The sequence below is a fragment of the Atractosteus spatula genome, chromosome 28 (genome assembly GCF_055471065.1).
Source record: "Atractosteus spatula isolate fAtrSpa1 chromosome 28, fAtrSpa1.hap1, whole genome shotgun sequence".
Taxonomy (NCBI): Eukaryota; Metazoa; Chordata; class Actinopteri; order Semionotiformes; family Lepisosteidae; genus Atractosteus; species Atractosteus spatula.
In genome coordinates this window covers 4,602,344-4,626,025 of record NC_142733.1, presented here as the reverse complement: position 1 = coordinate 4,626,025, position 23,682 = coordinate 4,602,344, and the positions used below count along the sequence as shown (strand labels likewise).

Here is a 23,682-nt window from a genome sequence, read left to right as displayed (position 1 = left end):
CCACCGGCAAAGCTCTTGCACACCCTTTTTTGCAAATAATAGCCACGCTTTCGAAAAGGCTACAGAGAATTCCGGTTCGAGCCAAATATCACTGAAGATACGTCTAAAATGCAAAAGTTTATGCAGATATTAAGCGCACGGAGTGCACAATTCTCTGATGGCGCAAAGGGACAAAAGTATGCAAATGCCTTGGTCTGCCTGAGTGTGAGCAACTTTTTTATGTGACTGCGTTCGCTTTGTGCCTTGAATTCTTTATTTTAATGAAAGCCCCACAGACAAGGCTTTGCCCCTTCTTGCCAAGAGTTGTGACGGTCACCTGTTTTTCAGGATTGTTTCTGTTTCTTAAGGCAAGCTCGGATCAATGTATCATTATTGGCGTTACCCCATGATTGTTTTGAGCAAATCGGATTAAAAAAAAAAAAGAGTTGCGTGACCTCTGTTGCTCCCCCTTCACCCCCACCCCCTTTCCCGAGTGCTGCGCTAATTGGAACACAAAGGATGCTGGAGCCCCTCTCTGCTCAGACGAAGCTCCTTCATGACATGTGCTGCCGCTTTCAAGAACGAGAGTGTTTCTCCGCGGAGCCGATCGAGCGTAGTGGGCAAAAGAGAGAGATGATGTGCCTCCTTGGGGTTATTGCTTAACTTTAATCCCCAGGGGCATCAAATTATGCCCTAATTTGAAAGAATAAGGTGATATAATCCTTAGTTGGGGCATATTATGCTTTTCATTCAATGCATTGAATCAGTTTTCCAGGAGAAAACATTTAAATCCAGGTGTAGACGGGAATTACTGATGGTATGTGATATCATTGATAAACAGCACATGAGATCCAAGTCAGATTCGTTTTGTTCCTGAAACCTGCAGGCTTGCGAATGGAAGTCACACTTTGGTTTTTCATTCTGAATTCGCAATGAGCTCTTTCCCTCCAGGGGCAGAGGCTCTGGCTGAAGGACAACGTGTCCATCAGACCCCCCATTTCAGTGTTTTGTCTTGTGGATCAAGACTTCCGGTTCAGTTCGGTTGCTGATGTTTGCTTGTGAAACGAACTTTATTGAGTGTGTGCCTGTGCAAACATTTTGATCACGATCATGAAATGTTATGTTTGATCACGTGTGATGAAATGTACATTTACCTGTCCGGCTTGGTGTTTTCATGATCATGTTTTCAGGATTTTTGCGCTATTTTTACCATTTTAAATAAAAAAAAATACAGTTGTAAATACAGTTGATAGCTACTGTACATCCAGACGCGTGAAAAAACGAGCTTGTTCGTCATCCTCGAACTCCCTTTTCTCCTAGCAGATCTAAATAACATTCACATTTCTGTTTAGTTCTATCATCTCCATTTAACTTTGTGTCTTATTATTTGCACTTATTTAAAACAAACTATATGACGTCTTTCCTGGTACTGCAGTTATATTACTTATTTTTGTTACTTACATTTTTTTTTCATTTTTACAATTTAAAATGTATGTGTCAATAGCTACTGGTCATCCAGGGTATGGGGAAAAATAATTGATAATTCATATAATTCATTTTAAATGCGTGGTATTAGTGGCAATGTTACATTTATTGGTCTTGAGGGGGTATGGAATGTATTGAGATATTCCCTAAAAGGTTCCCTAACCTAAATGTAGATCCTCTTGGGCTCCTGATTTGCATATCTCCTGCTTCTCTGTGTTTGCCCTCTAATTTCAGATAGTATTCACAAAGGAAGACTGTTTAAGGAAGTCTTACGGCAATATACTGCTGGTTATTTTCTTCGTTTACGTTGATAAACCACCAGCTGCTTCAGGTCAGTGAATTCGGTGGCAGATACTTTAGTGGCATTTATTGCGAGTGAGTTTTACTAACATTTGTACCCAACAGGGAAATGGCACTGTAGTCTCGCTGTCCCCCTTGATCTCCGTCAGGTGGGGAGGGGGTATTTGGAGCCAGTTTATCTCTATATCGATCTCTATTCTGCCTGCTTATTGGATCCACAGCAGCGGTAAATGTGCTCCTGTCCAGCCCGTTGTCAGCTCTCTCAGGAGCAGGCTCTAGCTCAGCCTCCAGGCAGCTGCTAGCACCCACCCATCCGTTTTTAACTGTTTCACCCAGTGCAGGGTGGCGGAGGAGCTGGAGCCTATCCCAGCAAGCAACGGGGCGCAAGGCAGGGTACATCCCCGGGGCAGGACACCAGTCTACCACAGGGCACACCCAGGCACAGTCACACACACGCACACACTCACACTGGGGCCGGTTTTCCCAAGCCAACCTACCAGTACGGACCATGGGCTGTGGGTGGCAGCCCACGCAGAACATGCAGACTCCACACAGACAGCACCCCGGGTCCAGAATAGATACTGGGGCTGCCATGCAGCAGTGCTCACCACTGCGCCACCATGCAAGCACCCATGAGTTTAGAAATTCATTAGAGTACAACTTGTATTACAAGTGGAGGGAGGGGTGGGGGCAGGGGGGCGATACAGGACATACAGTATCCCTCCCCAGGCTGTAAAAAAGTCAGCAGGGGTGGCTTCATTAGAACATTTTATACAGAGCATGTATTTGCAGTGCTCTAAACTACAGCATTTCGTACTGGACACACAACGAGAACGTTAAAATGTATTTGGCAAGAATCTTTTTTTAGCCCCCTGCCTAACTGTAGCTTTTAAAATAAATCAGTTGAGACCCATTTAGCTGTTCTGCTCTGTTCTCACTGTTTGCATCGCACCGAGTCTCCCTGGGCTCTTAGGCACGGGAGTCGATGAGGGGAGCCGGGAGGAGGGGGGGGGGACAACGATGTGACATTACGAGCTCGGCAGGAGTCGTGCCGAGCGGCGAGGTGAGGACAGGCGGAGCGGATCTGAGACGAGACGCCCTGAGCTGCCCTCCCTTGACTCGGTGCATGTGCGTCTGTGCGTGTGTGTGTGTGCGGACGCCTCGGGCAGTGGCCGCGGACCGGGAGGGCCGAGGAGGAGCCCACGGCGCCCTGACCGCACGGAAGGGGATGCTGCAGCCGGCGAGCTCGGTGCTCCGCGGTGGTCAGTGGCTGAGTGTACTCTGTCCCCCCTGGCGTGCCCAGTGCGCATGCCCAGTGCGGTGACGCCGCGGCTCCATGTGTGAGAAGCGCATTATTTGGCAACCGGAGCTTCAGCGGGTAGGGTTGAGAAGGGGGATCCCCAGGAATTAAACACCGAATTACGGGGGAAATCAGTCGTCCGAACCGCGAGGAAGACCCAAAGAGGGACGGGAGCCGCGCCACCTCGACTCCGTAAGTTGCGGGGTGCCCAAACTTTGCGGGCCCGTGAACCTTTTTTGTCTTGAATTAATTGAAACCGGGGGTAAGTTTTTTTTTCTTCCTCCTCCTCCTCCTCCTCCTCCTCTCTCCTCTCTCCTATCTGTGGTGAGTGAGCGTTAGGTACTGGCTAGTGTTGTAATGAATACACCTCTCCGGGCTGCACCGCCACCAAAAAACAAAAAACACACAAAACCACAAACCTTCGGGCGAGAGGGGGCAGAAAGTCGCCCCCCAAAATCCAGTTCAACTCGGGCCGGAGCCGTCCCGGGCTGGAACTGGATAGGCTTCGGGTGGGTGGGGGGGGGGGTCCCCGAGGTTATTTCGGGGTTTTATTTCGCCGTGAACGTGCGAGGAGCGGGTGGCCGAGCCCCCTGGGGTGCGTCTGGGCAGCGCGGCGAGTGGCCGTGGGAGCTGAGCTTCTCGGCTCCTCTCTCCTGTCCATTTTGCCTTTTTTAACCCCTCCATCACACACACACGCACCAGTTTCAAAAACACTTTTTCTTTGCCCCTCTTTCTACGGGTTAAAAAAGAAAAACAAAAGTGCGCGGCCATTGGGTCTACCCCGGGTTGTTGGGGTGGGGGGGGGCAAAAAGAGTATATTCGTCCCTTTTGAATTTTGAGGAGGGGGGGGGGGTGAAGTTTGGAGTGTAAAAAGTTTAAAATTTCCGCGCAGGTTTGTTTTTTTTCCGTCTTTCATCTCCCCTTTTCTCTCTCCTTCTCGACCCGAGAAGGCAGGCTAGGTTGTGGCGAACCGGAAACCCAGGTTGTGTGTGTGTGTATGGGTGGTGGTGGTGGTGGTGGTGGGGGGGGGGTCTTATTTATTTAATTAAAAAAAAAGATTAAAAAAAAAAAGTTGAGTTGTATTTTCACCCATCACTCCCCCCCGCCCCCACCTCCTCCAGTCCCGTCCCGTGTACATGCATGTAGACGGTGTTTGGGGAAAATAACATCGTCGCGAAGAGCGCGATTTTAAATCCCTCTACGCCGGGTAGGAAAGCCGGCTTTCCCGAGCCTTTCGGATCCCAGTGCGTTGTTTTTATTTTCCAAGTTTGGGGGGAGGTGGTGGTGCTGAGGGAGGAGGGGGAGGAAGGATAGCCGGGACTGGGAGAGCTGGAGGGAACCGCGGGTTCGGCGTAATGGTGGACGGTATTTTGTGTGCCTGGTTTGAGCCCCCAGTCGTGGCACTTAACCCGACTGGCAGCCAGTCTGCGCCTCCGTGTCAGAATAAAAGTCCCCGTAGTCTTCCTACTTCGCTGCGCTCCCAGTTCAGCGGGCGGCCTTTCTCTTCCTCCTCATCTTAAAGGTGTACACACACACGCACGCACGCACGCACGGGCGCGCACACCCGCCCCGCGTGCCCGCGCACGGCCCGGGGCCTGTACGCACGCAGGACAGCTCGTGGCAGGGACAGGCTGGTTTGGATGATGCGCGGGGGCAGGGGCCAGGGTGAGGGTGAAGGGGGGGGGGGGAGTGGTGGTTACTCCGAGCCTGAGGCGTGCACGCCTGTCAGGAGCTCCTGTGTGTAAGTTCACGGTGGCCTGAGAGCGCCTGTATTTTGAGAGAGAGTTTTCTCCTTTTTTGTTGTTGTTGTTGTTGTTTTCTGCTGCACTTGGGTTTGGGTTTCTGCCATTTAGGTACCTGCCTAAAGGCTTGGGGATGCAGAACGCAGAAGTAGCCTTTTGCATTGCAATAGGCTGGGATCTGCAGTTTTCTTTTTAAATTCCCCTGTTAATCAGGGGCGCATCTGGAGAGTGTCCCTGTCTTCACAGCAAGGACACACAGGAGTCCTGGCTCTCATGTCGGCTGCGTGTTCGCTCCTGGATCCCAGGCGTTTTGGTCTTTCCCAGGTTTCATTGCCTGTGACGCTTTATAGCGCAGGAAATGTTGCTGTACTTTTTATTACTTTATGTCGATACCACTTGTGAAAAAAAGCTTGTTTTTTCGCATGGTCCTGTGAGGGCACAGTGGGCGCACAGCAGTGCTGATTGGGTTTTTGCAGAGAATGTAGTGGAGTTTTCAAGTAAATGCTTGGGCCCAACAATTTTTTTTTCCTTTCATAAAGTTATTCTGGTTGACCTTAAGTAACCCTGCTAATAACCACAGCGCAGATCCCTAGGATACACTGAACAGAGTAAGAGACTGAAAGCTGTCCTTTGTCGAGGTCCAGACTACAGGATACCCAAAATAGCCTTTTCCACGTGCATTTTTTTTTTACGACGGAGACTTAGGAAGACGGATGCCCTTGTGTGTGTCATTGCCGTGAATCTAAACCTCCGTTTCCCAGATCCTGGTTCAGATTGCACCTCGATCTGCCCCTGCGAATTTGAGGAAAGCAGGAAGCAGGGGATTATGGGAGGCAGGGGGGGTGGGCGAATGGGTAATCTATCCAAACCAGCACACTGCATAATCAGCAGGGCCACATGATGGACGGGGGGGGATGGGAAGGGTGCCAGACACCAGACTGGATTGCAGCACCTTGGCATGAGCCGGCGTCTGAGACCGCTGCCGTGCTGCTTCCGTGTTCCTCTCGTACCTGCGCCCTCGGCCAAGCAAAATGGCTTCTCCCTCGCCTTGCAGCAGCGCTGATCGAGGTGCTGGGGGAATTCTGAGGTTCATTCTCCGACCTGGGCGGCGCGGCGGTTGGCATGGCGGGGGGCTGCTGGGTTCCACCCCTGACCCGGGGGGCGCTGTCTGCGTGGAGTTTGCATGTTCTCCCCGTGTTCGCGTGCGGTTCCTCCGAGGTGCTGCACTCTCACTCCCACGGTCCAAAGCCAAGACCGGTAGGCTGATTGGATTCTGTGAAAACTGACCCTGGTGTTGGTGTGTTTGTGGTGTCCCATCCAGGGTGTACCCCGCCTTGTGCTTGTTGCATGCTGGGAGAAGCTCCGGCTCCCACACGACCCTGAATGGATTCTCCAACCTTTCTCCCCCCCCCCCCCTTTAAGCCCCCTTCAGCTGGGGGGGCCTGGAGTAGTTGATGGAAGACATTTTGACCGCGCTGTATGCTAGGCCATTATCTAGCTGCCTCTCCATCTTGCTGTGGCCACGGCTGACCCAGATACAGCGCCGACTGAAGGGAGAGGCCGGTTCAGAGCCCCTCTGCTGCGGGGGCCTGGCTCTCTTCCCCAGTTCACTCCCTGCTGGGGAGAACGGGTCGCAGAGGGGGGCAGAAGTTAAACGGACGCAGGCAAAGGCTTCAGCAGTTGGACTGGGTGCTGGGGCATCGTCCACCAGGTGCACTGCCTCGGCCATTTGCATAATAACACAGCAGGGTGGTGGGCAGCTCAAAGGTCATCATATCTTTCTTTTTGAATTTTTGTTGAGGACGGGCTCTTTCTTTAAATCTGTTTTTTGTTTTTTGGGGGGGAGTTAGTTTTTACAACAGAGAAACTGGCTGTGCTTTACTCCCAATCAGATGTTTGCTGAGTGCTTTTGATGGGAAAAACAGCCTGGTGTTGCATCGCCAAAGTGCAGCTACAGAGGATGATTTTGCATCAACCTTGTCCCGGGGGTGGGTGTACAAAACCTTTAGCCTCAGCTCTCTCGGAGCTGAGGGCCTGGCCTCTGAGTACCGTAATTAAAAATTAATTGCAGACTCAGTTCAACCTGAACCACTTATGTCACAGCTGAGAACCTACCATGGGCAGGACAATAGCTTTTTCAAGTGGTATTTTATCACCACATGTTGCTGGAGCACCCCACAGCCTTTCATCACTCCCCTGCATCGTGGTCTTAGTAATGGACGTTCAGTGTTGAGTGTGATCACGGATTTTTTTCAGCGTTTTTATGTTTTGTCTAGATTCAACTGGTTACACCTTCTTCCCTGAAAACATCACCTGTCACTAGTTTTTACTGTCCTGCCTAGGACAGTATTTTTATTTTTAACATCATTCAGCTATTGGGAACTATTAGAAAAGATTTGATCAAGAACAGATTCTGATCTTTTGAAGTGAGCATTTAAAAAGAGACTAAGTGAGACGACTAAAACTGAATTCAGAATGGTAGAACTTTTTGTAAGCGAAAGTTTCTCTCTTTAGATAAATTTAAGACTGGCTCTGTGGAGAAAGCCATTCTGCTTTCTAGTGCTAACCTTTATGTTTCTGGAATGGACAAGATCAATTGTTCTTCAGAATAATGGAGTGGAGTTCTTTGTGGTGTGAAGCGTCACATGGCTGCTTCGCTAAGCAACCAGAGAGGAGCTTCCTGTTTGAGGACCTGAAAGGTGTCCACGCGGTGCCTGCGGAAAATTCTGGGAAGGGCCCCACCTGCCATTTGTCATGTCCAGCTGTGAGAGGGAATCATAAAGGGGAGCAATTATTAACATGATGGGTACATTGTAGTTCGGTCCAGCATCCTTCAGCTGGGTGTGTGCTAACCTTATTTGTGATGCGATGGGGAAATTGCGATGAGGAAATTGGGTAAGGATGAGAAAATGCTTCATGGGAGTTCCATTTCTTTGCAGTGTTGCCTGCTCACTCTTGGTGGTTTAGAGTGAAGGCCTGCTGCTTGCGTTGGCTGTCCGAGCTGTCATCTGCAGGCATGGAAATCGGAGGTGCTGCCAGCGTTCCTCTTGGCCTGCCAAGGAAAACGGCTCAAGCCGATGAATTATGTCTTAAGACGCTGCAGTCTCCCTCCATAAATTTAAAACTTTACCTTCAAGTCCTTTCCTCTGCTCTTATTTTTTTTTTTACCCAAAGTTATTTCCATGGCCTATCCTCGTGTGAACTCGGAATGCTTGTTCTTGCTGGAGTCCGATTCCGGATCTGTCTGCCTTTTCTCCAAGGGGTCCCAAAAGCTACTCTTAGGCGTAGGAAAATCAGCGACTGTCTGACTTTTTCTCGGCATCTTTATTTTCCCCTTTTATTTTTTTTTAGCTTGCACCATGCACTGGGTCGATTAATTAAAACGGCAAACACACCGTTCGAACATCAGAATGGCAATTGAATTGATCCCAGGATCTCGTTCAGCTGTTGGGCGAAAGAAGCCAGGGTCTCTGCTCCAGCTGCATGGCTGGTTAGCTCGTCCACTTCTCCTTCAGCTCTTTGCGTAAAGAAGCATCTCCTGTTGTCGGGTTTAAATGCTTTTCAGCTTGGTTTCCACTCATGTCTTCTGCTGTTGACTCTGAAGATGCCCCTGGGTTGATATTGATACATGTGAGAACTTTAGATTATTCAGTATGGGTCCCCCTCTTCTCTCTTTGAGACAAAAATAGATCAGTTCTTTTGGGCCCACAAGGTACCTGGTAACACCAGTACCCTTTGTGTAACATGGAGACCAAAATTGAATGTAATATTCTAAGTGAGAGCTTACTGGTGTGTGGCACAATTTCAACATCCCTTGATTTGCAAGTGCAGTTCTTCACATTCTTTTCAGCTGCAGTGATGGTTTTGCGAAGGAGCTGAAGCCCCTCCCGGGTAGGCTATCCGAGACCTGCTGGCTCAGTGCTTGGGCATGCTGTGCTAGGAGCTGGGGAAACGTCCCTTCTCTGGTTTTACATGGTGTGCCTGCAGCTTCTTTAGGGTTACCAGCTTCAGCTTCCCGTGAGTCGTGGATTGACCGAAGGTATGAGGAGGCCCTGGGTTTAATCAGAGCTGCGATTCGATTGACCACACCAGGTTACATTACTGGAGCTGTCACAGCACTTTCGAAACAGTGGGAGTAAAGAGCTTTACCCCCCAAAAAGTTATCCTGTCTTATAATTTGGTATTAAACGGGATATAATACAGCTGTGATCCCCCCCCGAGATGCTCTAAAGGTTTTTTTATTTTGCTTGATGCCTTTTTGTCACAGCCTGAGGTAAAGCTGAGTCAAGCACCTTCAACCTTTGTCAAAAGCCGTAACCGGCTGGCTTGTCATTTCTGTCTGCTGGATGGAGATCAGTCAGATATCGGCTTTTTCTCCAGAAACATCTAAAGGGCGTCTGGCACGTCCTTATTTTCTAACTATTTTATCCTGCGATTGGTGTCATGGAAATTATAGCAGAGAGTGCGTCGGACACGACGAGTAGAATAACAAGGCGTTTTATGTGTATGAAAGTATGCGGGTGTGTATGAATACATGGTCATAAACTCGGCGTTTAATTTGTTCTAAATTCTAGTTTCTGTGGGCACGCTTGCAGGGCAGCGAGGCCTGTTCCTGACTTTGTCACGTGGGGGGTGGGCGGGGGCTGTCCCACGGCGTGGGCAGGTGGGGGAAATGGGAGCTGCCGTCGGTGTGAGACGATCCCGGTGGGCACACTGCCGTTTTATGCAGACGATGCTCTCGGGGCCTGCAAGAGCAAGGCCTCCTTATTCTCCTGTGGGATGGAGATGGGCCGCCCAGCCGCCCTGTACTGCGGCTCAGGGGCCGAACGGGCCTCCCTGGTGTGGGCGCAGGGTTCCGCCAAGGACCGGGCCGGCTCGGTTCTCAAGCTGTCGCGTCACCGTGGCAATCGCCACAGGCAACCTGCGCCCGGACCCGGCTTCCCCCTCTCTTAACCGGAGTGTCCCGTTCAGCTTGGGGGTTTTCCTTGGATTGGGACCAGGTCGGCTTTATTTCCTCTTCCTGGCCAGGCGCATGTGTGTTACTGGTTTGATTTTTCTCGCTATAGAGTGCAGTTAAGCAGAGGCAGGTAGAGTGATGGGCTAGTTCTTTCATTGGTGTTTCTTTAGAAAGCAAGGATCTTTCCCTCGGAGTTCAGCGTGACCATGTGCTACTAGCCCGATGCGTTGAGCTTCCAGACTAGTCGCCGTGTGCAGTGTAGCAGTAGCATGTGGGACAGGAGGAAACCACTTCTTACAGACCTTTCGCTTTTGGTATTGCTTTGAGTTTGGTAGGACAGGCAAATGTGTAATCCCGCTTCATTGAAATCGTAAACTATCATAGCAAGGCTGAAGTGGAGCAATTTCTGGTTTAGGAGTAGGAGAGCTAAAGCTGTCGACAGGGGGGCTGTATCCGAGGTCTGGCAGGTTAAACTGGTTTTGGGGAAAGACCTGCCACCTGAATTGGGATCTCGTCAAGGTATGCACCGTGCACAAAGGAGGAAATTGGATACAGTCGTTACCGATGTGGCTTGCTGCTGAAACATGCATGTTGCCTTGTCGCTGTCATGGTTTTTTTTGTGTGTGTTTGTGCAAAGCCGCAGTCTGTTGGAATGAATAACGCTGCAAGTTGAGTCACTGGCAGCCTTGTCATCGGTGCTTCTGAAAGTCTGTGGCGCGAAGGACAATCAGATGGCAAAATTCTGAGACGGCCTGATCTCTGCGAGTTGCGTTGACTTGTACAGAGAGCTGACTGGGCTGCTGAATGCCCGCAGGCGGCAAGATAAGAGCGTGTCCTTACGAGGGCAGCTGGGTTCGGATCACCCCCGGGGCCTCGTCTGTTCTTTTAGAGCCCCGAAAAACCACTCCTGCTCCCCGAGGCTCATCTGCGTGTGACGCGCGACGCGTGACGAGCGCGTTCGCAGTTCTCCGCTCCGTGTAATTTAAACTGCTTAAAGCATCCCAGGAGTTCAGCTATATAATGTGAGACGCAAGGACACCACCACCAGATCCTTTCGGTCTGCCCACGTGGGCGGTTTGGACTTAATGGGGATAATCATTCACATAATCTATATTATTTAGTAGACAGCAGCAGAGGGATGAGCACAAACCCCTTTTCAGGAATCGGGGCTCCTCCTTTTTCCTCTGGTGATCTCGTAAGGTTTCACTCCTTGACCCTGGATGCCAAGGGCCTGTTGTGTCTCTTGCTGGGTTCGGAAGTTTGCTTCCCTGTTCTCGTTGCCGGCTGCTGGAGTCGAGCGCGCCGGGATTTGCTCTCCTTTCCCCTTCCCTGCCAGCCAGACCGGACACAATTCTGTATCCGGTACGACCGGCCTGTTAGACTAGGAGTCCAGGCAGGGCTGCTCTCCACAGTCTAGCCTTTATTCCATGGTACCTCTGCCATAGCTGTCGGACTCTCTTCAGGTTTAAATATCTCCAGGCGGCACGGAAGCACAGTGGTCGGCATTGCTGCCTTGCAGCGCAGGGGCCCTGGGCTCAAATCCTGGGGCGCTGTCTGTGTGGAGTTTGCATGTTCTCCCCAGGTTTGTGTGGGTGTCCTCCAGGCGCTCTAGTTTCCCCCCACTGTCCAAAGACATGCTGGTGGGTTCATTGGCTTCTGGGAAAAACTGAGCCTGCTGTGAGCTTGTGAGTGTCTTGACTGTCTGTGTGGGCCCTGCCTTGTGCCTGCTGCTTGCCCGGATAGGTTCTGGCTCCTTCACAATCCTCTGTTGGATAGATCATTTAGGAAACGGCTGGATGTTGCTATCGCCTTGATTTTAGTGAGTTAAGTAGTCTCTCTCTTCCCCCACCTTATGTGCCACATTGTGGGACAGAGAGCACAGAGTGGACACTGCATCAACCAGTTATAATATAATATTAAGCTATAATAAGCCCCCCCCCCCCAACTCCCTCCCTCCATATGTGAAGAGCTTTGGGATTCTTTGGAATGCAAATCACTTGCATAAATGTAAATAATTATTGTGTATGTTAAAATTTATTTTAAAAAAAGCCTGAATCCAGGATGAGCCCTGATCACGGGAGGGTTATCGTGAAGTCTGGTTAACATAGCAGCTGATGGGGGGGGCCTCCGCTGTCTTTTAGCTGGCCTGGGAGATGCCTGCTGGCTTGGTGCGGTAAACAGGAAGCTCAGGAGGCGACAGGCGACCGCTGCGAGCGAGTTAGAGATTTCAGTTCGCCTGCTCGACCTGGGTGCCTTGACTTTTTGCCAGGAGTGGAGGATGGGCAGCCTGCGCTTGATGGAGTGTCGTTCTCTGCAGAGCGAGGCAGGGCCTGCTGTGTGCTCCGCAGCTCTGGGCTGGACGGCGCAGCCCAGCTGCGGTAGGAGGGCCGGCGGGGAGTGAGGAGGCCGGAAAGCACAGGCCTGCCTCCTCCTGGGAGCGCTGCTGGGCGGAGCTACCTGGATTTATTTTTTCCTTCTTCCTCCCGTTTGTCTTCAAGGTGAGGCTGGTCTTGTGTGCAGTGCTCCCCATGGAGTCTCCTGTGCAACACTTCCAGATTTGCCACTGCTCTTCGTTTTGGTTAAACAAAACCCCGTCTTGTAAGGTTGTTCTTTCAACACCTCTGCCTAAGCTGACATTTCTGTCCATCTCCAGACCCTCCTCAATACCAGGGGCCATTATGTGTAAATCCCTTTTGTAGCGTTGAAACGGATTTGAAAATGGGCGTCTGGGGCAAAGGACCCTCGATTAGATCAGTTAACCCTTTTCAAAAGACCGCAAGTGGCTACAGCCGAGGAAGGCATTAAGATTATCTAGCCTGTTGGCAGCTAATTGATCAGCGGGTCCCATCCAGCCGTGCCTTGAGAGAAGCCAGGACGCTGGCTTTGACATCTTGGCTGGGTCGCTCGCTCGCTCCAGACTGGGCTGGACTCTGAGGATGCTGAACGTTTCAGTCGGGTCTCCTGGCGTTCTTACCCTTTAAGGCTGAAAAGGTTTCGGTTCCCTTAGGCTATCGATGATCTAAATAGAAGCTGGGAACCTGTTTGGTTAGGGCCCTTGGCGGGAGGCAGGGGGGGCCTCTGTTTTTAAAGCGTCTACAAAGAAAGATTTGCCCGCCTTTGCCGCTGGGAGCATGTGTGAACTCTACATCCAGCTGCCCAGGTTTTAACTTTGACTTTACAAATCTGCGCCTTCACAGGCAGCACTGTTCACTTTACACTTGAGCTGTGGGTAGCTTTTAGGAAGCGAATGCTCATGCCTGGCTAAGCTGAAGTGCATCAGCACAGTAGGTTATACAGAAGTCTGGGCTAGGCAAAGGCTCCCCACCCCTTGCTTCGAGGGTGCTTTTGTTTTAAGAAGAAGGGGGTTGGGCGTAGAACCTGTTCCTGCTTCCGGGCAACATGCTGTGGAGGAGAAGGAGCGGTTTTTGGGGGTGGGGGGGGGTGGGGGTGCTGACAGGTGGGGTTTGCCCAGGTGTTCCCTGGGGAGCCCTCCCGTGTGGCAGCTCCCGCTCGGCCTGTCTGTCACGCCGTCGCCCTGCCTTCTGCTCAGGTGACTCATCCGCGAGCCGCGTCCGCTTACCGCCATGACTGTGCTCGCGCTTCCTCAGCAAGCTCGTCATATCTGGAAACTGGGGTTTTTTTTTTTCTTCTTTCTGGAAGACCTTCTGCTGTTGCCGCAGGTGCCGAATGGGCTTCCTGTGTGCAAGTTAGGAGCCCCGTGCTGCGCTGTGGTTTTGCAGTAAAAAACCCTGATTCCCATCGTGAATTGGGTGGGGGGGGGGGGGGGGGGATGTATGTTTTGGTCAGCAGTAGCAGGCATGAATATCCACTGGAAGACAATCTGGGGGCCTGGGACAGTTAATAGTGAACCGGAACTTTGTTTCTTGAATTTGTACTGTTGAGGCCGTTGTCGTGTCAACTGGGTTTGCTGGATGTTTTCTGAGAAGCTTCAAGGGGGCTGTGGTAGAGGGTGGGGGATTGCGTTTGGAGTGGGGGGTCATTTTGGGATACCTTGCCTGCCCGGCGGAGGTGTGCAGCTGCAGGTGACCCCGATACGACCGGAATACACCTCACCTCACCTGTCGCGCTACACGCTGCAGTGGTGCGTGCGACATCAAGGCACTTACATGGCATCATGATTGGTGAAATGCATTGTAGCAGAAGGACGAGGCATTTGCATGGCATTGAAGTGTGGCTCGCAAGGAGGGCTTCAGAGCCACAGCCGCGGTGGGGCGAGGCAGGGGAGGCAGAAGACCGTTTGACGGTGGGAATGTTTTGGCGAAGTGGGGAATCAGAAATGAGCAACGGCATGGCAGGTGCAAAGTGAAACAGTGGAACAAATGTAGGAGCAGGCAGCAGTGTGGAGCTGTAATTAGGGTCCGGGGCCTCGGAGCTGCAGGGTTGCGGGTTCGAATCCCAGGTGAGACGCTGCAGGAGCGAGCGAGTTGCTTCACCTGAACAGCTGCAGTACGCATAACCCAGCTGTGTAAATGAGCACGGGTAAAAACGTCGGCCACGTAAATTGGTCGAAATGCACTCCACCGACCTCCTCCCTCACCAGGTTTGGGTCTTGTACGATCAGATGCACGCCCTGAAGGAAGAGGTGACGTCTTTGGGCAAGGTCAGGTTTGCTTGCCGTGTCTTTGCTTGAATAGTTTAACGCTGTGGACCAGCACAGAGACGCTCTCCTTCAGGATGGTTCTGTGAACAGCAGTGTAAAACTTCAGCACAGAATGTCTGTTCTGTGGCTGTTTTTGTTTTAAGGAAGGTGCCATTGAGCCTTAACAGCTGGTTCTTGGTAAAGAAAAACTGATCGCTATTCAGGTACGACGTCTCTGCGCATCATTTGCACTTTTTCTTATGCTATTTTTCAACCTCAGACATGATCACTTTTTTTTTCTGAATTCAGTTCCTTGACAGGGTCCCGAGCAACAGTGGGTTTATCTTTGCCTCTTTTGACCTGAATTCCCTGATGTATTTTGTGAAGATTTTTCTTTTTTGAGCGATACCAACAGGTATCACTTAAAGTGGAACCATTCCTTTTAAAATGCGTCAATTGCATGCTAAGATCTGCTGTTTCAATTCTACACTTTTTTTTTATCCCCACTAATGATCAAGTTTCACTTAGCAGAATTTTCATCAGATGGCCTGGTGAGGTCTGTCTGACAGTTGCCAAAATGTGTAGTAAACTTAATTAGCAATTACACATTTGTGAAATCATGTAGGCAGAGCTATATTAAGTAGCATTTATACTGGCTACTTAAGGACCGGTAATGCTAAATCCTTTTCTAGTCATTTTTAGACAGTGACCAGCCTACTTAACGATGTGTAAAACGCGTACCGTTAACATTCGGAGAACGGCAGCAGTGTGAATTAATTCAGGTCGACGTGCCATGGTTTGATGTTGGTATCGGTTCTGAGAGTCAGACTGAGGGGGAAAAGCCCACTCGTTCGATCAGACGGCTAACGCCTTTTGTGGATTCGGTCTGCGTCCGGTTAGAGCCGCACTCGCCCGCCTCCCATCGTTTTAAAAAGGGAACCCCTGGGACCGAGACAAGGGGGCCGCGGGTCCCAGGGGGCCGGGGACCCTGTGCTGCAGCAAGCGGTCCTTCTGAGGAGGCAGTAGCCTGCTGTCCAGTCACTGGCAGCACTGGTGAAGGGAGTCCTGCCTAACGTCTGCTGCTGGGCGGGTCAAGGTTCGCTCGAATGGCTACTGTGCAGTGTCCTATGGGGGCTGCCCTAGATTTAAAGAGCTCGGGGATCCTTTTGTGGGGGGAATTCACTGAATCCTTAACCTCAAAGAATGCCTTAGTCTTCTCGTTCCCCTGAAGACACTGGAGTACAAACCACACCGTTTTGACCTCTGTATCAGTAGCCGCTTTTCCAGTGGCTTCAGGGCGGCTGCTTCCTGCAGGGTTTTAACCAATTTCCAGTTTCCCAGCAGCCTCTTTTCCAGCACAGTCCGGTCCAGCAGACCTGTGAACTGTGCTTGTTCTTGTACTTTGTTTCTTCTCCTGTTCACAGCAGCTCAGCTGCTGTCCGGCTGTCTGTTGTCCCTTCTTCAGCAGCCCTTTCAGGGCAAATCTGGGTTCTTCTGACCCAGCAAGGAGAGAGAAATACGCTTTGGAAGATCTGCCACTCAGGCTAATTGGTTAAAACCAAATTGAGCCATCGGCCAATTAGTTGATATAATTCACGGACAGGATTATTAGGATATCGTCCCAGTTCATTATTACAGTGTATGCTAAAATGGGAAAAGACCGTTTGTTTCATCTTAACCAGTTTGTTACTTTAGGAAAAAATGCCAATACAACCCATTTGCTTTCCGATCTACTCTCGTGCGAGATGCCCTGTTGCTTGTGTGTCTTAATGTGCGTAGAAGGTTTATGCTTGCATGTTCTGGTCTTTAGGTGAGGCCAAAACACCATGCCGGTCGGTGTGTTGATTAGTCAGGAGTCCAAGTAGTCTTGCAAAACAGCCCACAGCTCTAAAACGTAGAACAGAAATGTACTTTCGCCGTTCATATACCGATGCGTGTTTTCTGGGGTGTTTAAAGAGCAGTTCATTAACGGCTTGAAAGGAGTGCCCTGCCCCAGACTGAATACAGTTCCAGTGTTCCCAGTGCAGTGCAGGTGAAGATTGCTGTGTGTGCAGACAGGCATGTGTAAGTGGTCTTCCTGCCGGCCTGTAGAGTGAACCTCTCTGGCGTGCCTCGGCTTCTGCTTGTGCTCGTCATTGCTCCGTTGCCGGGGGTGCCAGGTGCAGACTCTGGCGCTCGCGGGGTTAAGCGCTTCCATTTTGTTAGACCACGCCCCTCTTGGACTGATCCGCTGGTAGCGTCGAAATGGCAGGGCTTAACCCTTTGAGGGCCGGAGGGAGCCCTGGCTGACGCGCGTCAGAGCCACCTGCTGCGGCCCGCCTCTGCAGTCTAAGAGAGAGAGAGAGATCACGCAGCTGGGGCTGGTGGTGCTCGGCTCTGGCCCCCTCCGATCCTCCCCCAGCAGGGCAGACAGGAGTAGCACTGGGAGGCCGATCAGGCTGCTGGAGCTGCTGGACTCTGCCAGCTGGGGCCAGATGAGGCCGCTCTTATTGCTAGAACTGCCAAAGCCAAAGGGAGGAATTAACGGGGGGGGGGGAAGCTTGACTTCAAGAGCACAGGTATTTTACTCTTCAGAAACGACTGGGGGGGGGTGAAAGATTGCATTGACTTTCTCTTTTCAGCTGCTAAAATTCACTCAAACTCAAGATGGGGAAGTACGTCATTTCCCATGCTGGAGAGGTGAGCTCGGCGCTCTCCCGTCAGCTATTAATAGCTTGGACTTCCCACCATCCGGAACACTTTGCTGCTGAGGTTTCCTGCAGCAACACAACCTTGGTGCCTATCTCGGCGCCCGCTATCGTGGATTTTGTTCGAAGTCCGGCTTTCCCTAAAGTTCTCCCGGGATGTTTCTTTTCACTCCCTCACTCCTCTGCCCCGGTGATCCGGCTGGTGTGGTTTCTTGAGGCTCGCGGCAGCCGCCATGTTTTGCCCCTCCCACCCCCGACGCTTTGAGAAGGGGCAGCTGTGGTTTTTGATCGCCTCCTGAAAGGGAGTTGAGAGTTGGGGACCTGTGTAAATTCTGGCGTTTTTGTTTTCGTCGCCTCTTCGATAAAAGTCGTCCCTGTAGTCCCGTTCGCTTCTTTCCAAGGTAAAGGCCCAGGTAGATTCTCCCTCTCGTTGTTTGGAGTGAAATCCGTCTTCTGTTCCCCATATCGGAACTATTTGAGCGGAGCGGTGGCTCTGTGGCTCAGGATCTGCGCCTGTGGCTGGAAGGTTGCTGGTTTGTATCCTGCGGTCGGCAGAGGAATCCTACTCCGTTGGGCCCCTGAGCAAGGCCCTTAACCCCAGCTGCTCCAGGGGTGCTGTATAAATGGCTGACCCTGCGCTGTGACCCCCAGCTTCTCTCCCTGTCTGTGTGTCTCATGGAGAGCAAGCTGGGGTATGCGGAAAGACAAATTCCTAATGCAAGACATTGTATATGGCCAATAAAGTGATCTTATCTGCGATTTAAAGGTGCACCCTGAGATTTCCAGGGATTTCTGTACTTCTATTTCCCACTTATCCTGAGTGAGGCGGGGATGGGATGGCGTGTATTCTTCTGCAGAGCCCAGTGAGCGCTGCAGAGGAGTCTTCCCCTGTTGTTGTGTGTTTGCTGTGGGCTCCCAGGCAGGACTCTGGAAGAACTTGTTTCCAGGGCAGGAAGGCGTAGGTCTGCCCCTTGACACGCACACATCCTCAAGCGGGTGTGTTCACGCACGCGGGCGGCCATGAGGATCCTCGTGCGTTATTATTGTGCCCCGTTCTCCCCTCGCGAGGAGACTTGCGTTGCATCAGACGCTGATTAATTCAGGGCGGAGCGGTGGCTCTGTGGCTCAGGATTTGCGCCTGTCACTGGAAGGCTGCCGGTTCGTATCCCACGACCGGCAGAGGAATCCTACTCCATTGGGCCCCTGAGCAAGGCCCTTTACCCCAGCTGCTCCAGGGGTGCTGTATAAATGGCTGACCCTGCGCTCTGACCCCAAGCTTTTCTCTCCCTGTCTGTGTGTCTCATGGAGAGCAAGCTGGGGTATGCGGAAAGACAAATTCCTAATACAAGAAACTGTATAGGGCCAATAAAGTGATCTTATCTGCGATTTAAAGGTGCACCCTGAGATTTCCAGGGATTTCTGTACTTCTATTTCCCACTTATCCTGAGTGAGGCGGGGATGGGATGGCGTGTATTCTTCTGCAGAGCCCAGTGAGCGCTGCAGAGGAGTCTTCCCCTGTTGTTGTGTGTTTGCTGTGGGCTCCCAGGCAGGACTCTGGAAGAACTTGTTTCCAGGGCAGGAAGGCGTAGCTGGGGTATGAGAAAAGACACATTCCTAATGCAAGAAATTGTATATGGCCAATAAAGTGATCTGATCTTTTATTTTATAAATGTGGTTTTCAGGATGCCTCCCCTGTGGGATCAAACCCGGGGATGTCCCTGTATCTTACCTTTTTTTAAAACAAAGTTCTGCGAAAACAAAAAAAACGCTTTGACCCGTTCACGGGGCCTCAACCCGCTCCGTCACTTTGGCTGCGAGACGGAAAGCATGCAGCCTCGTCAATCTGAAGCGAAGAGCCGCTGGCTGCAGCTCTTGTTGCCAGTGACAGCTGCTCCTGCCCTGGGGAAGCCAGCCTGGCACAGCAGGGCAGTAGACTCCAGGGAGGGCATGTTGATGGGCTGCAGGACGTGGTGCTCCAGGTGTCTCTTGCTTTGCATGTGGCTGCATGGGCAGGTCTCATTTCCATGGTAGTTCCTTGCACAAAATAAATAAGCACAGCAGATCCACTTGCGCTGTCTCCCCGGCTGTGATGTCTTCATCCCCCAGAAGGCTTAATGAAGTTTAACTCTGCAGAGGATTGAGCACTGAGTCTTCAGTGATGAGTCTCTGGTGAATTCAAGCCTGCTACTGCTTTTGTTATTTTTTTATGTTTTCTCAAGTGAAGGGGGGGGGGGGGTATATAAAATTGAATGATGTGCGAAGACGGAAAAATCGCATCAGCCATTTAATGTGTGGAGACACCTGTTGCATGCCTCCATCATTATTAATCATGCGCTGTAAAAAAAAAAAGAAAAGCCCGTTGCTGTGATTGTTCATAAGTCTCACTCCGGCGTCTCCAGTTTTCCATAGCTCCTTCCCAGGCAGGTGGCGCAGGGTGCTGGGGTGGCTGTCTTCTTGCCAGCGGGACGGGATGGAGAGCTGTGCAGAGCGCTCTCACTTGGGAGACGTGGAGCTCCCGTGCAGCGATTCTGCAGTTCTAGATGTTTTTTTTTCTCGGCTCGAGCAGAGCGGCGCGCAGCAGAGCTCCTTCTGCACGCTGGTCGGTTTGTGCTCGTGTGAAGTGCAGGTAGACCAGTTTCCTGCATTTAACCTCGATCGGCTCCCGTGTCTCAGAGCTGGGGAGAATGCTGTCCTCCCAAGTAAGGCTTATAAGGAGCCAGCTGTGGAGTTCCCAGGTGCTGAAATGGCACGGGTTCAGATGAATTCGGTTTGGTTTTTGGGGGCCGTCCTGAGAAGGTGGTTTGGGGTTGGAGACTTTCTGATGTATTCCCCAAGCACTCAAACCAGAGCCTCCTTTTGTAAGAGAGAGTTACCTTGATGTAGCTCACGGCTACACCGCTACCACCAGCTATCGAAAGCAGAGGGGCTGGCTTCTTAATTTGAAGACTGCAGCTCAGCAGGTCAGTAGTTTGGGGGGGGGGGGGAGTTTGTAGCTCTTTTTTTTAGACAGGAAACAGGAAGCTCATGAAAAGAAGCCACTCTTCTCCCCTCCAAGCCCCCCCTCCCACTTAGAAAGCTAGTCTTCCTAATGCACTTTGCATTTGCTTCTGCCTCAGCTGTGCTGTGTGCTGTTGTTGTTGGTCTTTTATAAAGAACGGGTCGCTACATTGTCTTCAGCATCTCCTTCTTTTTAAACATCCTTAAGGAAACAACATTGCATTTCAAGGATCAGCCCAGGCAGCACTTTCCGCACCTGGGTTTTCACTTCTGTAGCCTCGGCCTCAAACAGAGTATTGATTATTTGCCTGTTATGGTGATTGGCTATTTTCAGACCAAACAGTTCAGAACTGGCTTAGATAAACTTTGTCTGTTGCCTTATCGAAGCCTACTGAAGACAGTTCAGTGATGCATTTTGAGTTACATGGCTTGATTGAAGTGCTGTAACAAAGGAAAAATGGTGACTGAAACACTGAGGAAGGCTCCTATTCCGCAGTTCTGTGCTGAAATGGGCTTGAAGCTTTCTGTTCTTAAGTGTCTGGAGCACTTGAGCGTGGAATTCTGTCATGTTAACTGTTCTTGAAGGACAAAACAGTAGGCTTTATTCCAATAATTAAAATTTAATAAAAGGATCTCTAGTTTCTAATGCCAGTATTTGACAAATCTCCACGCATCTCCAGCACATCTGGCACAGGCCAGCTGGCCATACACCTGACTCACATGAGCACGCCTGTGGCTACAAGGCAGAACGTTTCAGTTTGAAACACAGGAGCCAGTCTGTTAATAGGTGTGTGCATGTGTGCGTGTGTGTTTATATATATGCATAAAATATCTACACTCAAAACCTGCTTCTTTAGAAGAGCCTTTACTCAACTGGTTCTGTTCTTTACCCCTCTGCTCCTGCTGTGTTCAGTACCTCCATCGACTGTCTCCTCTCGCTGTGTGTTCTCATCGTGCAGACCTTTGCCAGATCGTGCACTTTGAGAAGCCACATTTAAAGGCGCTATATAAAGAAAAGGTTATTATTTTGTTATTGGCTCTGGGCTTGCCGAGCATCACTGCATGTAGACTTTAGGCTGCCGCCGTGATCTAGACACTGTACTGAGCATTGCTCTGATATAAATAAGCATCTTGCTGCAGCACTTCTGGCAATAATTTCAGGAACCCGAAAGGGGAATAAAGTCCTCTCTCTGGCACGGGGGGTGGGGACCGCCTGGCGCAGGAGCAAGCGCGATGCCCTCTCTCCCGCACGTGCGCGTGTTCGCCTGTGCCCCCCCCCCCGATTCCGTCCTGTCATCCCACCGCCGAATCCCTGGCGCATGGGGCGAAGCGTTCCTGCTGGTGCGGGGCCGGCAGGGCCAGGTGAGTCAGCAGGGGACCCACTAGTGGCAAAACCACTAGTGGGCCCCTCTGCACGTCAGGTGATCTCCTGTTTCCCACTAAGCACTAAGAAAATACGTTTTCAGTAAGTCAACGACAGTAGCTGGTGTAACCTTCTCTTTTATACATGAATGGCTGCCTACCCATCCCTGCCTTCTGTGCTGGCAAGAGGGTCCTGATGATCTGGGGACTACCAGACTCTCTTTTGTCGGCAGCTTGTGAAGGTCTGAGTCGAGGTTTGCTTGAAAGCCTGCTCATTTTCTTCGTGTTTTTGCCAGGAGGCCCGAGTCGCGATGCTTCTAGCTCCTTTCCTTTTGCACGGGCAGGTTTTGTCCTCCCCTGGCTGTTGCGACACATATCTTTTATATCTTCTTCTGATCCCTGCCTGCAGAAGCCCCAAGGCCAGGGCTGGGGCCTGCCTGAAGGAAAGTGTTCACTCCGCTCGGTGTCTTTGAACGTCCGCACGAGCTCGTTCGGTTAAATAATAGAACGAGTTTACAGAAGCTTTTAGAGTGACTTTCTTAACTGCGTGCATGCCTGATGATCTCAAGGCTGGGAGAACGTTATAAATAAAAATAATAAATAAACCTTACACTTTTATATCGCACTCTTCTGGACCCTCCACTCGAAGCGCTTTACAGGTAATGGGGATCCCCTCCACCAGCACCAGTGTGTACCCCCACCTGGGTGATGCACCAGTCTGCTCCCCACACACCAGCTCTCAGTGGGGAGGAGAGCAGAGTGATGAAGCCGGTTCAGAGAGGGGGGTTATTAGGAGGCCATGATGGGTAAAAGCTAGGGGGGAAATTGGACACAACACAGGGGTAACACTGCTTACTTATTATCCAGTATATTTTCTGTTCTGTTTGTAGTCTTTGAATGCATTTACCGGTTCATGTTACCAGCTGCGAAATATTAGTTTTTTAATGGTGTTCTGTTATAATGCAATCCTCCTGGTCTAGAACTGTTTCTTTTTGCCCTTTATTGTCATTGATACAGAGCTGTCCGACGTGTACTTTCAGACCCGAGACAAAGGTCATTTTCAAGGTTTGTAAGATATCCGTATGTAAACTCTTTAGGAGGAGAGGAAAAACCGTTACACAGAGCCTTGATCCCGCTGGTTAAGAGCTGGCTTGTGGGGGGGCTGAAAGCACGATTCTCTCTGGATCCTTGCAGCACGGAGCTGCTTAACACGGGCGCCACAGCAGTTTCTTGTTCATCTGCTGCGAGTGTGAAACTATTCCTGGTTGCTCTGAGAGGTCTTGTTCCGGACAGCTCGGTTCCAAAACTCCCGGGCAGCAGGCAGTCCTGTTCGCACATGGTCGGAGAAATCCTCCGGGGGGGTTTCCTGGACTTCTCCAGCGCTCCAGGAGGCAGCTTTGTCAGCGGGAAGTATCCCAGGACATGAGCCTCGTCGGATGGAATTCCGAAATTAAAATAAAACCTCGCTGAATGCGGACAGGGTGTGACCCTTTTGATTTTGTTTTTGACTGCCGCAAGAGGTGTTTTCTAAGGTGTTTGCCTGCTTTGTGTGTTGAAGTGTATTTTGGGCCGAGTGGACGAAGGATTTATTTCTGTTCTTTTCCTCCCAGGTGTTTTTAGGAGATCCTTGGGGGAGGGTTAGACAAGCCTTTAAGTAGGGGGTTAAGACCCGCAAAGTGTTGATTTCTCCTTCCAGGTCGCACAAGACATTTTGAGCAGGGGCTGGGAGGGGGTTAGTCAGGGGTTCCAGCATATCTTGATTCCGGGAAAATGAGCTTCTACCCGAGTTCAGTTCTGTTCGTGCTGAACCCTGGCCAGCTGTGTGTTTGTGATCCTGGGGACTGATTGGCAGTTTTATTGCATTCTGGATTGAGCGATTGGTTGTTTTTAGGAATTGACAGAGGGGATCCTTAAGAAAAGTTTTTAGTCTGTTGGAAAACAGTTCACCGGTAGAAGAGTTTCATCGCCCTGCGGGGATTGAGTGTTCATTATCGTAGGCATCTGCGCAAGCTCGGCAGGTGATAACCCTCCTCTGACAAGTTTACACTTTGCAGCCGCTTGATCGGGGTTGAGCAGTTCTGGCCCTGGAGGGTAGGCGTGTCCGCGGGCTGTCCGGTCCTGGCGTGTCCGCGGGCTGTCCGGTCCTGGTCCTGGAGGGCTGGTGTTCCTGCGGGTTTTCAAAGTCTTTCTTTAAGCCGCAGCTCCTAAAGCGCTGGGTGAACCTGTAGCATAGGTCCAGTTACGCCAGTAACCGGCTGGTTTAGGTCATTCAG

The 23,682-nt window shown here is 51.0% G+C and overlaps 1 protein-coding gene across 5 annotated transcripts in view; it reads left to right on the top strand.

Moving 5' to 3' along the window:
* The first annotated feature begins 2,829 nt into the window (after positions 1-2,829).
* The window catches only part of gatad2ab (GATA zinc finger domain containing 2Ab), a 40,954-nt gene continuing 20,101 nt past the window's right edge, over positions 2,830-23,682 (top strand). For all 5 annotated transcript variants that reach the window (XM_088907812.1, XM_088907813.1, XM_088907814.1 and 2 more), the window contains exon 1: positions 2,830-3,256. The gene's annotated coding sequence lies outside the window, so the exon portion shown is untranslated. The remainder of the gene's footprint in view (positions 3,257-23,682) is intronic.